The sequence below is a fragment of the Cornus florida genome, unplaced genomic scaffold, assembly GCF_030987335.1.
Source record: "Cornus florida cultivar Cherokee Brave unplaced genomic scaffold, ASM3098733v1 CherokeeBrave_3.0.0_Hap2_Chr01, whole genome shotgun sequence".
NCBI classification, from domain to species: Eukaryota; Viridiplantae; Streptophyta; class Magnoliopsida; order Cornales; family Cornaceae; genus Cornus; species Cornus florida.
Genome location: NW_026775571.1, coordinates 90,516,972 through 90,522,445, shown reverse-complemented (window position 1 = coordinate 90,522,445; position 5,474 = coordinate 90,516,972). Strand labels below are relative to the sequence as shown.

The following is a 5,474-nucleotide window of genomic DNA, read 5'->3' as shown; positions in this document are numbered from 1 at the left end:
AGACGTCGCTGCAAGCTGATTGAGTTTTTCTTCATTACCTGCAGTTTTCAAATTTTATTGACTTTAATTCATAAACATTTTTTTTCCCTCTCATTAGATCATATCATCTGCCTTGTAACTCCTTGAATTTGTCTACAAAGGAGATCAACCCAATTGTGAAGAGAAGATAAAGTCTGTACAAATGAGAGTTTAGTTTGATTGTGGTGGGTTTGTCAAGGATATTGTTCCAAGTTACAGAAAGTGATGATGGAAGACATATCTCTAGCAATTGTTGTGCCATTTTATGCTGGTAGTGATGGAAGAGATATATCAAGCAATTGACGTTCCATTTACGTCCAATAATATAATTAGTTGGATTTTTTGTGATATTCTTAAGAATCTAATAGCTTTGGAGGCTAATTTCATTTCAAATTTACCAACTACCATAAAACCTAACCCATATATCATACTTGGTTTTAATGATATCGGATATATTTCAAGAACTATAAAAATTAGTATTCGTATCACATCTATATTTGATGAGACATCAACATATCACATTATGAGAGTATCGACCGTTTTTAAGTAAAATGTAAACTGATTTGAGCCTTGTTGTAACGGATTTGAGAGATGCTTGTAATTTTGCAAAAAACAAAGATAATACTAGACATGTATAAAATTTTGCACAATCTTGAAAAACTGACCAACTCCATCAGCAATCAATCTTATACTTTATTATATAATATATTGATATATGTATATATACACATATAAATGAACATATGGATGCACTTCTAGATTTAGAGAGGGAGAGAACATATGGATGTACTTCTAGATTTAAATATATGTGGGAAGCACAAAACATACCTGAAATGGATTCAAATGGGTTAGCTGAGGAGGTTTTTGTGTAAAAAAAAAATTAATAAAAAAATAATAATAAAAAGGGAAAAATAATAATAAAAAGGGAAAGAGTGTCTCCCCCGATTAATTGTCCTCTTTTATTTATTTATTTTTTCCCTCAAAATTTTCCATTCAAATGGTCAATAAAGTAAAAAATACTTGTAACCAAATATCAACCACAGATAGGTGTATTGGTTAAAGGTATTTAGATTTTTTTTTACTAATATATGGAAATTATTTCGATGTCAACTTTTATATATATATATATATAAATTGTAATTCAACTACACAAATATGAAAAAAAAAAAAAAAAAAAACCATTTGAATATTGCAATTTCATTGAATTTTTTTAATTTTACTGATTCAATAAATACTTGAGTTGAATTTTATAAATTGATATATCATATATGTAGTGAAGCAATTATATTCCCTAGAAATTTTTGGACAAAAAATTATTAAACTCATCCAGTTTTTCTCAATGACTTCAATTTTTTTATTTATTATTATTTATATTTTCGTCAACACATATAACAAAACTAGAGGCCTGTTTGGTATTTGTTTTGCTTCATGTGTTTTTGTTGCAGGCCTGCTACAGTAGTAAATTTTTAACCCAAAACATGTTTGGTTCGGTCTATTTTGTTGCCAATAGTGTCAAAACAGATTCAATTTTTGGGCCAAAAATTAAAACACCCTTTTGTTGTTTTACTGTGTTTTGGGTACTGTTGGCCCAAATAATCACTGTAGCGGAGGAAGTAAAAACACTCACTTAAACCAAACTTGCAACACGTATATAAACCAAACTTAAAACATTTCAGTCATTTTCTAGGGTTTCTAGAGAGCTCGAGCGGAGGCGATTTTGGGGCGACTGTGCTGTGTGTGCTTGTTTGGCTAAAATCCACCAAACCGACCACCGATCTTTGCTCTTTTGTTATCTTCGTCGAAGAACAAGGCAGGAATCGGAGAATCTGAAGCTATTGTGGCTCGAAAATGGGTCATCGATTAAGATGATTTTTGCCGGACATTGTTTAGGGTCTGGTGTCGCCGCCTTCCTGACGATGATCGTGGTGAACCACGGTGACCTGCTCGGCGGGGTTTCGAGGAGTCATGTGCGGTGTTATGCGATTGCGCGTCGCTCAATTTAGCTGTGAAGTATGCCGATGTTATAGACTCTGTGATATTGCAGGTGAGGAATTTGAATGCCCCCAATTTGATTTGGTTTTTCTGGTTTCAGTTTGTTTGAATCAATCAAATGAGAAGTTATTATGAAATTGGTTTTATTCTGTTTATATTTCCTTGTAAATGTATATTTTTGAGTTGTTTGATTCAATTGCTTCTGGTTCCTGATAAAATTCATTGCATATTTGCAACGTATTTGCTCCATTCACAAGAGCCTGATCAGATGGAAGTAATCCCTCCCCAGAAATTAGGTTAACATAATACTGGTTATCAAATGTTGATGGGATCACCAGGTCAAGATGTGCCAGCGTTGTGTTTCTATCTGTTTCTGAGCATAGTTGCTGGAGAGAGGTAAGAAAGGCCACATCAATGTCTGGGCCATTTGAGTCGTTATTGCTATTACCCTTTTGCCGAGAGCTAAATGTTGAGCATCGAGCTTTCCCCATTGTGTGTGCACCTCCCAAAGAGAAAGAAAGAATGTTTTCTCAACATCCAAACATGCATGTTCTGGGTCAAAAATAAAGAAATCAAGCTACCCGAGAGGGTAACGACATCAGCAAGCGTGAGACCGACATTTCTGAACTTGGTGATGAGTGTTGGGACGTCCGAATTGGGGCCTAAAATGTTGTTGTTGGCTGCTGTTTTGCTTGCATTCAAGCTGTCCCTCCTTCCCACTTCCACTTCCCAGCCTGGGCCACCTGATTGAGGAATTAGAATGCAAATTAGTACACCACCACACTAGTACTACTTGTTCACAATAGTTAGAGAGAACTAGTGTACTGATCACTAACACACAACACATACATACCAGAACAACAGAGTCTCTTGTTACAATTGCAAGAATATCAGCACAAGAGACAGTTTCAGGACAACCTGACTCAAGATCAGACTTGATCGTATCGATCACTTCAAACCCTCTCAGTGAATTCAAGTTTGGTGCTGCAGTTTTCTCCCCAGCCAGATTTCCCATGTCATATAACAACACTAATGCATCACATCCCTGCAACCAAACTTGTGTTCATTAATATTAAACTATATAAGCTAAAAACATATATAGAACAAAAAATTTGAAACATGACATGCATTAACAAAGCAATCGTGGAAATGAAGTCGAAGCAGAGAAACTGCCATTCTAGGGTCTTGGGACACTGCCCTTTCCATCCAAGAGAAGATGATGGGCTCAGCCTCTGGGTAGCTATCTTGATACATACCAAATTGTAATACAACAGTAGCAGCACTGTCGGCGCATGCTTCATTGGAGATGTTAGGCAAGTTTGCCGTGGTGATTGAGAACTTGAGCATGAGTAAACAAAAACAAGCCAAGTAAAAGGCCATTTTTGTATGCTTAACAATGTTAATTAGCTTTGGATAGTTGGGAACTTTATATAGATAAGCTTGGAGGAGTTGAGAGAGTGAGTAAGTGAGTGGATGATGAAATATGTACAAAAAGAGTGGGTAAGTAAATGAGGGCATAGTCAAGGCTTGGAAGAGTTCAGTTCATGATGATGGACATGCAGAATCTACATTGATTCACCTAGTGCCATGTGCTTCTTCATGCTTTTTGAATCTTTCAAATTTCATGTTGTTGTGACACAGAGAGAGCTCTTAATTAAGACATTTGTGTCAATTACACCAGAAGGAGTTTTGGACCCTAAACCTACCTCTCTCTCTCTATTGCTTAACACTTTTCCTTGCCATGAAAATAACAATGTACTAGAAACTTAATCTTAATTAAGGCATTAGTGTCAATAACACTTTTCCTTGGAAGTGGGTATGTAATCTCAATTTGGGATTGCTAGCTTCTTTCATTTGATAGGTTTCTTTGGAGGTTGTTTAGTAACCTCAAAATACAGTTGTGAACCATAAGAAGTTCAAGGAAATGAGTTCATGTGGTTGGATGATTTCTTGGTAATTATACGTGTGCAGTAGCACGAAGGGGTTTATGTATTTCAACTCTTTAAATGCTCAGGATAATTCATATGTTCTGTGTACTTCATAATTTTGGATAATATGAATGTTGATGATTTTTTTTAACCATTTTTTTTTTTGTTCATTAGTTAATTAGCCTAGCACTAATATAAATTGACATATTCATTTACATACAAAATCAAAAGAAAAAGTTAGTTCCAGTATTTTTCTAACCTGACCATGTTAGTTTTAGGAAAACGTTCATCCGTTAGATCTCTTGTTCAAGAAAAGTTATGGTCTGTGGTCCTGTGGACAATAAGTTGTGTTTGGTTTGTTAAGCTGATTTTGAGTGTTGCATCAATGGTTGTTGAGCAACTGATAGATATATAATTTGGTAGAAAGTGATGATTATTAAGCATATTTTATTGAATAATTGATTAATATGATTGAGTAAGTGTTTAAGAGAAAGCAAGAGAGAGTGTATGCACATATGATGGAAAAAAACTTATTTAACCTAGCTGATATGTTGTTTATGTCTTGAAAATACCTACATTTCACCATCAGTATATAAATTTGGTAGATTTACTCCAATGTAATGAACTGACCATGCCAACTTAATCTTACCCAAGTTTTTTTTTTGCCAAGAACACCCCCTTCCTTGGAAGATGTCTTTAAATCAATGTTCTGGTTAACTGTCTTTCATTTTTTAATTTTTAATTTTGTTTTCTTTCCCTATGGTATCACAGAGACTGTTTTCTTTCCCTCCTCAAAGTGATGGTGAAAACGATGAGATTGTTGAGCATGTGCCTCTGGCTCAGCTTCGAGAAATGGATCAGTTGCGTAATACTATTGCTGACCGAATCTGGAATTATCTTGGGTACTCTTGATCCTCCGAGAGTGATGGTATGTTTTTTTTTTTATATGTAATATATTTGTTGCTATTGTAGGCTTGTAATATTTATATATGTAATATATATCATTTTTGTTGTTACTATTACTTGCTACTATTATTGTTAATATATTTCAACTTAAATGCTACCATTGCAGATATGAAGTGTGTTGATGCTCTCTTGAAGGTGACTTGTGCTGTTATGAAGATGATGTGTCGTTGCCATTGTCATCTACTTTATGAACATATTATCAATTTTTAGTCCCAACTATGTATTGTTACTGCTTTGTTCTAAACATTTTATGTAGAACTTAAACTTGTTTAATTTGTTGGTTGAATATTTAAGCACTTGTAAATGGTATACACTTTATTCCACTTATACTTGCAGTTTGATTTGTTTTTATTTTGAATGTGTTTGACAATATAGGTAATAGGATAACAAAATTGAAGTAGGTTATTGCAAAAAAAATTTAGGGCTTTTATAGCCACTTATTATATAGTTATATATGGAAAAAATATTGATAATATTTGAATTATTAAAATGTATTTTTATATAAATTTACCATTGCATAAAATGTGACATTGAGTTCAAGTTTGGATTAAAAAAAGTTACAAATGTTGA

The 5,474-nt window shown here is 33.9% G+C and overlaps 1 long non-coding RNA gene across 1 annotated transcript; it reads left to right on the top strand.

The window, feature by feature from the left end:
* The first annotated feature begins 1,670 nt into the window (after window positions 1–1,670).
* On the top strand, window positions 1,671–5,227 carry LOC132306111 (uncharacterized). The gene is made up of 3 exons (XR_009481822.1): window positions 1,671–2,062; window positions 4,710–4,866; window positions 5,011–5,227. It is a non-coding gene; the product is annotated as an uncharacterized LOC132306111 (long non-coding RNA).
* The last annotated feature ends 247 nt before the right edge of the window (window positions 5,228–5,474 follow it).